This window comes from Solanum verrucosum, unplaced genomic scaffold (assembly GCF_900185275.1).
Source record: "Solanum verrucosum unplaced genomic scaffold, falcon-dt-bn FXZP01000038.1, whole genome shotgun sequence".
Classification (NCBI taxonomy): Eukaryota; Viridiplantae; Streptophyta; class Magnoliopsida; order Solanales; family Solanaceae; genus Solanum; species Solanum verrucosum.
The window spans coordinates 4,703,623-4,716,465 of record NW_026020564.1 but is presented as its reverse complement, the minus strand read 5'-3'; the positions used below and the strand labels follow the sequence as shown (position 1 = coordinate 4,716,465).

At 30.6% G+C, this 12,843-nt stretch overlaps 1 long non-coding RNA gene and 2 pseudogenes across 1 annotated transcript; 1 reads left to right on the top strand and 2 right to left on the bottom strand.

The window, feature by feature from the left end:
- Nucleotides 1-549: 549 nt before the first annotated feature.
- Nucleotides 550-1,155, bottom strand: LOC125810408 (uncharacterized). Its single transcript, XR_007441861.1, has 2 exons — nt 1,016-1,155; nt 550-949 (listed from the first exon to the last, which is right to left on the bottom strand). It is a non-coding gene; the product is annotated as an uncharacterized LOC125810408 (long non-coding RNA).
- A 4,013-nt stretch (nt 1,156-5,168) lies between these two features.
- Nucleotides 5,169-9,974, top strand: LOC125810342 (uncharacterized; annotated as a pseudogene).
- A 1,259-nt stretch (nt 9,975-11,233) lies between these two features.
- Nucleotides 11,234-12,136, bottom strand: LOC125810392 (uncharacterized; annotated as a pseudogene).
- Between the last annotated feature and the right edge of the window lie 707 nt (nt 12,137-12,843).

Below are 12,843 nucleotides of genomic sequence, written 5' to 3'. Positions count from 1 at the left end.
AAGGACTAAATTTCCATGGATTAAAGAAATGCCCTACCACTGGCAACAGATGGTAGACACTTTGCAGAATTACAAGCCAACATTACATTATCAAGTGGTCAGATGGACGAAACCAAGTGATGGGTGGGTGACATGCAATACTGATGGAGCTAGTAAAAGGAATCCAGGGATGAGCTCATACGGATATTGTATAAGGGACAGGAATGGAGATCTTATATATGCAGAGGCTCACAGAATAGGTGAAACCACCAACATGGAAGCAGAGGTAACAGCGGTATGGAAGGCCTTACATTTTTGTTTGGCAAAGGATTTAAAGCAAGTGAGACTGGAAACAGACTCACTAGCCTTAAAAAACATGATTAATGGGAGCTGGAGAATTCCATGGGAGATCGTTGAGAAAGTGGAAGAGATTCAGGAAATAATGCAGCAAATAAATGTACAAGTTTGGCATGTTTTTAGAGAAGCGAATCAGTTAGCGGATTTCATAGCAAATACGGCAATAAATACAAAAAATAAACAGGCTTTTCAGTACTTTCATCAACTGCCAAGTTTAGGTAAAAAACTTCTTAATATTGATAAACATCAGGTCCCATCAATTAGGATCAAAACAAGGAAAATATACAGCAATAACAACAGTCAGCATTTTTAGTTACAACATTGAAGCCACAGGATTCCACAACTATACTTTATACAATGGAGATTTTATCTATTTTTGGAGCAAAAATGTTGCACAGGAAATACTCCTAAGCTATGACAGCCAACAAAAATCGATACAGGGACCAGCAAAAGTTGAGAGTCAAGGAGCCATATCTGAATCCAAAGCAAGCTACCAGTTGAAAAATCGAGACACAGAAGCACGGGAGCAAATCTACTCCTATCCGGCTTCAATTGGAAAAGCAATGCTCTCAATCCCTGTCAACCTCGGCATGAACCATATCGGAGAGTACACCTGCAAGAAAGAAGATTTCAGTTGAAGAGGAGAGACGGGAACAGAATAAGGGAAGGAAACACAAACCTCTTGGAAGCTGAAGATTTACACAACATGATGATCATGAAGGAAATTGAGCACCCACAGATGAAGAATCAAAGTTGATGAACTCCATTGAGCTCATCTTCAAACGGTGGACAGAGAGTGAAATGTGGAAGAGGAAGAAGTGGAAAGAGCCAAATGAACAAATTAGGAAACCTTATTTTATGGGTCTTGTATGAATAACCCGATGGGCTGTTGGGCCGTTCAGGGATTTTCTTTGTATGGTGAATTTTTTGGCCTTTTTAAGGCATAAATAAAATGGACTACATGTCCAAATTAATCTAAAAATAAAAAATAAAAATGGTAGCTTTGATAAACTAAGTAATTGTTTGATAAGACTTACGAGGGATAAAGGAAAAATAATTTGAAAAAAAAATGTAAAAATATACATTATACTTTATTTTGGAAAAATATCTACTATTTATATTATTATAATAAATAAATTATCTCATAAATATGATGAAATAATTAATCATATGAAATATTTTAATTTATAGTATAACTTTATTTAACTTATCTTCATATCAAATGGCCCTTAAAAGTTTGGTTAATTTACTTGTTTAAAAATTTGATTAATAGGGCACATTTTTCTATAGAAAATGGATTTTTGTGGTAGCATTATTTTGAAGATTTGTAGTTGGTATTTAAGGCCTTATAGTATTATTATTTTTTGTGTTGATAGACGAGGTAAAATTTTTTCTGATATAATGACTCATAAATTATATAAGAGGTAAATTAAACTAGGCAAATTCCATGGTAAAGTCAATAAAAAAAGCAAGTAAGAAGATTTGAACTTATCACCTCGTATTTAGGAGATCAAACCAACTTGATGATCCTTGTAAAAGGTTAACTGTATTTCTTTATTCTTCAATTATTGATAAATTGTTGTTTTAGTCGAATTTGTCCTTCCTTCTTTGATACCTTAACCAGGATCACCATCCATGATCCTTCTTGCTATCCAAATAAACATGCTACCTTCAATTAATTAAAGGGAAAAGGGCCTGATATATCCCTCAACTTTGTCATTTGGAGCTGATATATCCCTCGTTATGAAAGTGACTCATATATACCCTTATCGTTATACAAACGGCTCACATATACCCCTACCGTTATAAATGAGCTCACATATACCCTTCATTTAACGAAAGTGAAAAAATTAGTTTTAAATTTATATTTTTGACTTTTAATTTTCTTAAAAATTATTTAGGGGTATATATGATTCTTCTAGCAAAGTTCAAAGTATATTTTAATCCTTTTCATACATAATTTATTTTTTGACTTCTTTGATTATAATTATTTGAGTTTCTTATTCTTATTTAATTTTTTACTTTCATTCCTTAGTGTAAAGAAAAAAATTTAAAACTATTTTTTTGTGGCTATATTATAATTTAAAACTATTTTTTTTTTGTCTATATTGTAATTTAATTTTTGTATTTGAAGAAAAAAATTTGGTCATCTATAATAAGTTTTACAAGAATATTAGTGAAACATAAATAAATTTGACCATCAAAATAATAAATCTAAATTAGTCATTGAAACAAAAAAAAAGTAAAAAAATATGTTTGAGGAGAATTAAATATACTCATATGGAATTATATTTTTTTTTAAAAATAATAAAAAACTAAACTAAAATTATTATTTTTTCATTTTCGTTAGAAGAAAAGGGTATATGTGAGCCATTTGTATATAAGTAGGGGTATATATGAGTCACTTTCATAACGAGGGGTATATCAGCCCTAAATAACATAGTTGAGGGGTATATCAGACCCTTTTCCTTTAATTAAATTATGATTCTTTTTATCTCTTTGCTTATAAATATTCACAAATCATAGTTTAATATGTTTTAATTAGTTAGTAGTTTATGGTTTTTTTATTATACATGATGATGTAGTTTAGGTAAATTTGCCTCAACCAAATGAAAGAAAAGGGGATCTAAGGACAATTTTTACCATCAAGGGGTCGCAAATTCTGTGGTGATGGATAGCTATAATGTCTTATTTTTGGGAAAAAGATCTGAAAAATACTTTAATTTTGGCTGAAATTGGTGTGACGGTACCAAACTTTATGGAGGACATTTTACCCCTGCATTATTTAATAGTGTATTTTAAAGGTATATATGTGCCCACGTGGACACACTACTATCTATAATGATGCAATATTTATGATGTCCACGTGGACGCAGTGGCGTAGCCACATGGTGGTCAGGGTGTCCAATTGGACACACTTCGTCGGAAAAAAATACCGTATATACTAGTAAAATGATTAAATAACATACTTTGAACACCATTAACATAACAAGCCGTTATAGCTTAGTGGTTTCACCTCCTTGGAATGAGAAAATGCTCGTATTCGAATCTCACTAGTTCTACTTTTTGAAAAGAGCTTTTGTTGTGCTATTTCTGGACACCCTTTATGAAATTCCTGGCTCCGTCACTGCGTGGACGCATATATACCTTTAAAATACTCTATTAAATAGTGCAAGGGTAAAAAGTCCTTTCCAAAGTTCAATATTGTTACAGCAATTTCGATTAAAGTTTGGATATATTTCAGACATTTTTCCCCTTATTTTTTAATGAAAGATTTAAATTTTTTTATTATTTTATTCAGTGTAAATTTAAATTAAACAATAGGTCAAAAGTCAAAGTAAATATTAAACATCAAGTAGGAGAACATGATCCGTTTAATTATGAATTTTTTATTCAAAATATTTTAAAAAAAGTTCACTTTATTCAAAATTCAACATTTGAAAACATCAAAACATTGTTTTCACTTCTATGAATTGTATTTTTAAAATTTATCTTAAATTTTATTTTTTATAAAAAAAAAATAGCCCTATTTAATTAGATTTTAATATTTAAATCAAATATCATTTTTTCAATAAAAAACATTTATATTCTAAATATTTATTGTAAAAAATTTGATCAACTTCAATTCCAACTTTTGAAAAAGTTAAAAATAAAATATTCATATTTTTTTCATGATCATGTCAGGTGTGTATTAAAGAAGAGGACTAAATGAAAAAATACAAGATCAGTTTCCACTGACAATATGATTATTCTTTTCATTTCCTAAAACTATTTATTGTCCCTATATATTCTATCATCACTTTAATATTACAGTGAGTAAGTGACCTGTTTCCTTTTTGGATTTTTTCTTCTCTACTTGAGCTAGCAAAGCAATATTTAAAGTGTATAAATAATGGACCTAGAAGATATTTGAAGGATGAGAATAAGATACAAACTATACCGTAACTATCAAAGATGTGATACAGTGAAGCGTTATCTTTTGTATGAAGCTTTATTTGATATTAATCTAAATTAATTGAATTTCAATGCAAATATTACATGCCGTATAAGAAAGAAAAAAAAACAGACAGTAAAATTATCACAAACAGATTTGTCAAATTTTTTTGGGAAAGTTACACATGTAACCATCTGATTAAAAATATTAACAATCGAATTCTGATAATAAAATTTCAATATACAAATCATACTATCATAGTCATAATTTATTTATTTTACATATTATCCCCCAACCAGAAAATGATCTTCCACAAATCATTACTTTTCATTTCCACAATTCAAGCCCAAAGTCTTCTTTTCCCTCAAATATTATTATTTCTAAATATAAAATAATAGAACTACAAACTAAAGCAACAATAATTACAATCAAACTGTTTTAAGGCAAAATTACTAAACTACACTACATATGTTTACATATTCTCGTTTAATCCCTACTCTTTCATAAAAATTCAAAAATCCCTATTTTTTCCCAAACCCTCTATTCCGGATACTTTATTCTGAAAGAACCCAAAACCGACCTTTCTCATCCCCAAAATCTCGCCTCTAATCTTTCCCCACTACCAAATCAGTTACCAAATTCAAAGCAATTTGATTTTCAAATGATTCTATTTCTATTCAACCGTCCAAAGTTCAAAATAGGTATTATCATCTTCTTCATTTTTCTTTCAAAATTAATTTGTGTTTCAATCGATTTTGGATCAGTTGTCAATACGGATCATCCGTCTTTTAATATTGGAATTTTCCAAATAATAACACCTAACAATGATCAAATTTTTTATTCAGAAGACCCCAACTGGGCAAAACAGAGGTCTAAAAGTTTGCACGCACCGGCGTTAATGGAAAATCAAACTTCTACGAAGAGAAAATCGAAAAAGGAAGTGAGGGAATCATCTAAAGCAAAAGATGCAAAAACTCAAAAGAAAAGGGGTAGAAAGGTTGCCCCTCCCATTTCTCGATCAACACTACCCATGGTATGCATTTCTTTTGCTTTTAATGTAGACATTGTTGAAAAATAAAGTTTTATTGTATATATTGAAATCTGGAGTTGTTACCCAAAAACACTGATTGTTTTATCAAATGTTGTTTGTCGATGAAAGACTATTTTTTGTCAAAATTTTTGTGTTGAGAATTGTATCTAAGATAGGCGTTCAATTCACAGTATGATATGTAGCTTGTTTGTTGTACAATGTATAATATTCATAGATATTCACATGAATGATACGTAAACATAATATAATAGATCTGGTAGTTAACATTTTGTATCATATATAAATATAAGTCGGTGTATATACATAAGTTATATGATTTTGTTTATCAGTCATGTATTGTTATTTTGTAGTATAAAATGATCTGAAACATAATATTTTGAATCAATATCTGGCCTTTCCCTTTTAGTTATGTATGCATCATTTATCGGTTTACTGATTGATCAAGATCATTTATGTTTATGAAATTGCATAATATGAAATATGTAATTAAACATATTCCAAAGCAACCCCTAAAATTTGGTCCTACTTACAACTCAAATTTTAATGAAAACTTAGTGTTGTTAATAAAGGATGAAGGTATGAAATTATTTAAGGATATTATATTTGGTCAATACCTTAATATCCCCAAGTGCCACTATCAAGGACAAATTACCAAGTGTTTATATCTTTTAGAGGTTGAGCATGACAATTTAGACAAAGAAATTCATATTCGTCATGCCAAAGGAAATGTATTGCAATTTAGTATCAGGGAATTTGCTATTATTACTGGTCTGAAGTGTACCGAAAATATTGAAGATTTTACATATCCGGATTCAAAAACTAGTAGGTTGGTTCAAAGATACTTTTCTGGTCCAAATTATAATGTAAACAAAGGACAGCTGGTAGATCGTTTTGATATGGTGGTTGGGACAACACTAATGATGCCCTTTAGATGGCTATATTATATTTCATTCATACATTTGTATTCTCGCAACTTGATGATGCACCAATTCCTATTGAAGATTTCTTAATGGTAGAAGATGGCAACTATCAACAGTTTTTGTGGGGACAACTTGCCTTCACAAAGTTAATGAAATCATTTAGGAAAGAGTACAAACCTTACAAACAAGTGTATCGCTTGAATGGATTTCCATACGCACTTAATATCTGGGTAAATGAATGTGCGTCTATAATACATAACGAGATAGCTATTAAAGAAGGAAATGGTATACCAAGGGTATGCAATTGGAAAGTTGTGGGTGCAAAGCCTAAATTTGAAATGTTTATGGAAAACATCTTTACTGAGGTAATTAGTTCATAACAACCTTTTTTACTTTATTTTTTTATTTGCGATACATTATTTAACTGGTTCTCATGATGTTTTAATTTTTGTTTCTATAGAATGATTGTTCTAACGTTCAACCAACTCAAGAGGAAATCAGATCACTTGATTTACCAAATAACAGTCATGTACCTCCAACTCAACCAGCCACATCAAATGTTAATCATAAGGAGGTGCAACCAGACGAGGTTCCTGGATTTGAAGAGTTTTCATCAAAACCACTGGAGCAACTGTTAAGGAGATCCACACGAGTTTCTACCACAGGATTCACCCTACCCCCAAGAGAAGAAAGGTTGCACATCCAACAAAAAATAATGTGCCCAAAGCCACACAACCAGATGAGCAACCGAATCATCCATTTCAAACTCCGGATTCACATCCGCCACAAGTCGATAATGTATCTAGTGTTCCTCATAATATAGTTTTTCGAAGAACAATTTCGGACAATGCAGGACTTGAGGAACTGAAGGGTCACATGAAGTCTTATGTAAGTAAACATAACTATGTCATTTAAACACTTTCATGTTTATTGTTAATTTCACATAGTATGCTTAATTTGAATCTAGGTTGACAAAAAAATTGGAGCTTTTGATGCATTAATTATAAAAATCATTTCGAGTTGATGAAATCAGTTGGCGCGAAAGATAACAAAAGTGATAAGGTAGTATTTTTATTTTTTAGCTTCCCTTTTCAGTTTTGTGTATACTGATTTTTTGGATCATGAAGGACAATGGTGGCATTTCTATGCCACATATAGTGGATGATTCAGTAGACAAAGATAATGTTAATCCACAATCCGCTTCTGATCAATTCTTTCAACAAATCATTTCACCCATACAAATGAATTTTGCAACTGTTGATCATGACGTTGATGCATCTGTTGTGGAGGTTGAAAAACGACATGTTATCGAAGAAAATATTGCAAAGGTATGTATATGATACTTCAATTTAATTATATAACTTAATGTCTTTTAATCATTAGTTAATTCGATTAAAATTATTAACAATGTATCATTTAATAAGATTGATACTTTAGTAATTTTAATTCATAAAATGAAGCAAACGTTGCCTTTCTGTTTATCATTGGATGTACATTATACACTAAAATCACAGTTGATACTATATATTCTTTTTTGAATCACCATTAATAGATACTTTATGATATATTTCCTTATATACTAATATACAAACACAAAATGATGAGACATCCATTAAGGAACATGCTATGAAAGATTCAATAGATGTTATACCCACAGCATACCATAGTCATGTTCCAGTAGAAGAGATTGTTCATAATAAGGAAGTGGTAAGTAAAGAGTTTTTGAATTTTTATAATCAATTATTTTTTAAAAAAAATCAAAATGCTGTGTAATATTCTGTTTATTAGGAGGATGCAGTACATGAATCCCCCCAATTACACACAAAAATATTGAGCGGTGATGAAGATATTGCTGATATAATTCAACAAGACTTTGAAAAACATGCTTCAAATTCAGTAATTATTGATACATCAGTCTGGTTCAAAATTGTTTACTGAAAAATGTCAACAGTTGCATATGTAAATTGTAATATTTTGTTATAATTCCCTGATATCATGTAGGATTCTACTACATCGGCTTCTATTTCATCTGGCACTGAAGCAGTCATAGATGCAATTGTCTACAAACTTCCAAATGAGTCAATTAATGTCGCACCACTAAGTGTAATCATTCCTCTACAGCTAACCGACAGTGATGATTTTCTATTTGACAGCCAGCTACCCACCCAACTTCCAGTCAAAGAGTCTGCACACAATCTTGATACAAAGACTCCAACTCCACGTAACAGAATGCCTTCAAAAATTTCGCAGTCTCCTTATGTGAATACTTTTGGATCCAGCGATAAGGGCAAGGGAAAAATAGATGATGACATTCGCTCATATACTCCATTTGAAGGATGTGGCATCACCTATCAAGTTTCATCAGTTTAATGCAAGAGTACTCCCAGTGGATACAGAAGGGACTCCTCAAATCGCATGCAAATAAGTAAGTTTTTTTTATTAATATATCTTTATAGCAAAGCATATGTGAATAAGTAAGTTTTCGTATTATTGTATGTTTGTACTTTGATTTTGTATTAAATTATTCTTATGTTGCTATAATCATTCTCATAGGAATCCATCAAAGGATAAATATAGAGGTAAATTTGCTCTATTTGAATTTGATTATATGGATTTTGTTGTCACATTTTCTTTGGACAAGAATTGATTTTATACTATGTCACATTCATATAAATGTTGGACTGATCAGGTACAATATACAATACAATTATGTATATGATACACAATTAACATGTGTAACTCAAAAATTCAGATTACTACTTATGTTTGCCAATTGTTATATGTATCATCTACTTTTTATCATATATTATTGTTTTATGTATTGTGTTCTTCTTTTCTTTATTTTTGCAGCATATAGATGTAATTTTTTACTATTTACGCAAAAAGTCAAAACTAAGAAGCATGGATCAATACAGATACACTACCTGCAACTGTTTGTTCAAGTCCTATATCAATAATGTGTACAAAATGTATTATTGCAGTCCTACAGATGATACTCTTAGTACACAGGAACACATTGCCCGAGCTGATGTTGTATCTGTATATGAAAGGTCCATCAAATATGTCATTAATGAATTTTTTGTCCCTGCTGATTTACCATGGTATCTGGTAGATGAAGTATATATTTCAATCAACTGTGACGAAGAATTTCATAGGGTGTTGGTTGTGGTTGTTTTAAGGGAAAGGTTAATACGAGTTTATGACTCATATTTGGGATCAAGGAAGAAAGTTCAATCTGATGAGACAAAACAGTTGTCTATCATCCTTCCTAACTACCTTCAGAATAGTGAATCCTTTGATAAAACCGACATAATTGATTGGACAGCATTGAATGCATATAAAGACAACAAAATTGGTGAATTGTTGGGTCCACAACGTCCGTTTGAGGTGGAATTTGCTCGAGACATTATGCAACAAGAAAACGATAGCCTGTCAGTATTGTATCCACCTAACTTTATGTACACATTTCATTCAATTAATAATGTATCTTCTTTTTGTTTGTAGTGACTGTGGAACGTATGTAGCTACTTTTGCTGAATTTCTGAGCGACGAAATGAAGGTCCCATCGATTCCTTTTCAAAGTGACTATCTTCGCTCAAGATATGCAACACTGTTATGGAAATATGGTACCGACAAGGCCAAGGCAGGATACGTTAGCGAGAATGATGATCCTACAAGGCTAAAGGGTGTCTTCATTCCATTGACAAATGATGAACTAATTAATGTAGAATAATAGTTTATTTACTGACTTACAGTCAAGATATGAAGTTTTATTGTTTTGAAGATACATTAAGTGTTTTGGAGTATTCCTCCCCAGGTCAACATTATATTTCTAAGTAATTCATACTTCTAAATTTGAAGAGTTTTTATGTCCATAATTTTTATGTCGCTTTTAAATTCGTTTTCAATACATTTTAATACCTTATTAATTTTTGTATATTATAAGTATTATACATATCACTACAGCTTCTACTACAGTGAACTGATACAAAATTGTTTTAACAAATAACAAAATTTTATCCTTCACACAACATGGTACAAATTATATCTTATAAGATTGGTACAAATCACAACAGATGATACGAAATCATTATCATTTACATAATATTATGTACATAATACTTAGGTGATTCAAACATCCCAAATTGATACGATTTTATTATTTCATGCCAAAGTTACAAAGATATTAAGCATCAAATACACAAAATTATTACCAAAATTACTCTTAACTTTTTTAAGTTGATATTAAATTTTCAGAAAATTATTATGTACATGAAACACAATTGTGTCCACAAATATCAAAATTATATGTATATGATACATAATATTGGTAAAAAATACAACTTTCGATGCTCTATTATTAGTAAATACAAAATTTAAAAGAAGATATTATGTATACGATATATCATTGCTTCAAATGATACTTTTTTTTTACATGTTGTCTCTTTTGACTTTGGCACACATCGTCACAAAGATATTGCAAATACACAAAATTGATTCTAAAATTACTCTAACTTTGTTTAACCTGATATTAAATTTCCAGAAAATTATTATGTACATGAAACACAATTGCGTCCACAAATATCAAAATTGTATGTATATGATATATAATATTGATAAAAAATACAACTTCCGATACTCTATTATTAGTAGATACAAAATTTAGAAAAATATATTATGTATATGATATATAATTGCTTCAAATGATACCTTTTTTACATGTTTTCTCTTTTAAATTTGGCACACATCACAACTATTGATACTATTATTATATCCCATACAAAATTTACAAACAATTAAGTATCAGACACTCCGCAATGTATACCAAACTAACTTTATCAGAAATTAATAATCAAAAAATGTAGCCAGAATTCAATACATAACAATTTTCATTTATTGCATCATATAATAGTAACCTAAAAGTACTTAATAAAGTATCAAATTTGAGAATTATTAGATATGAAGCATAAAAGTACTTCTAAAAAGCAAGCATCAAGAATCTTTCGGGAAGAAAGTACATGTTCTTCTATTGTGACCTTCATGTCTACATTGTCCACAACAGTTCGTGTTTGTGATAATCTTTTCATCTGGATTTTTCTTCCTCTTTTTTTTTGGCTTTTCAGGCATTTTTTTGTATCTTGGTGGCAAGACGACTTCTTCCAAAACACATTTCGAAGCTATTCAATCACTCTTGTCTGGCGTTGGTTCTATTGAAACTGCATATGTGTTTGTTAATGCATCATGTTTATAGTAATCAGAGCAGTAGGGGTGTACATCTTTAATACTCCTCTTCTTGAAAACAGCCATTGCGTGCGCACAAGATATCTCATCATGTTAAAATCTACCACATGAACAAGTTTTCCTCTCAAGACAAACAATGTATCTTATCCCACCTTCATACACAACAAAGATATAATCAGAAAATGCAACAACCTGCAAATGTTTAAAAATTAGAGATACATTAAACAAACTTTGATTTTGTATACATAACAATATAATGAGAAGTAAAGCTAGAAACATAATACCTGTAATACAGATATGTACCTTCATTTTCGTACATTTGGATGCGTTTATAATCAATATTTCTTCAAATCTTCTCCCTAATGTTTTCTTTGTATAAGATGTTATTTCTCGATTTTTGCAATTCCAAGTACCAAATAGAATTCTAGCTTCTTCCAGAAAGTCTATAATAGGTAATTTCCGTGCATCAACAAGGCAACCATTGATACATTCCGCTATGTTCGAAGTCATCATTCTCTCCATGTTCACTGTTGCATGAGATCTAGCCCACCTTTCATACCAAGCATCTTGAAGATACTTCTTAACTCTGCCATCTACTTTTTCCACTTTAGCCATTAATTTTTCAAAATCATCTTTTCAATAAGCCTTTGCCATTGAATAGAACAAATCACTTAGTATGGATCTGCTTCTCCTGAAGTATGTACACACATTTTTCCAGAGGTGCCATATGCATGCAAAATGAGGAACATGTGGATAAACAATACTTACACTCTTCATTATGCTTTCATTTCTATATGATACAACACACATTTGTTCTCTATCACCAAATACATTTTTAAACTGTTGGAAGAATCATGTCCATAAACAATCATTTTTCGTGTCTACAATTTCATAAACTAACAGCAATATACAACCTTAATAGTGAAACACACAACATTATGATTCTTTATACATAATTGTTGCAGGATGTTATATTACTATCATAAAAAATTAAATTAATAAACAACATGACATATCTGCCCCATCGAGTGTACTTGCCGATACAAATGCCCCTCAATAAGCTCTGCTAAGATGTGAAGCATCATCAACAAAACAGGCCTACAGAACTCAAACCCTCTTATCATTGGCCTTAATAATATGAAGAGATACATAAACTCATTTTTTCTGACTTGTGCATTGGTATATATGAATTTGGATACACAATTTCCAACATATATATATGTATTTTGGCATCTGTTTATATCCATATGCAGGTTTACCCCTTATCATCTCCACTCTTTAGCACTCCATGCTTGTTGGTAAGAAATTTCAACTCCATATAGTGACCTAACATCATCAATTATATCGTTTGGAGTATGTTT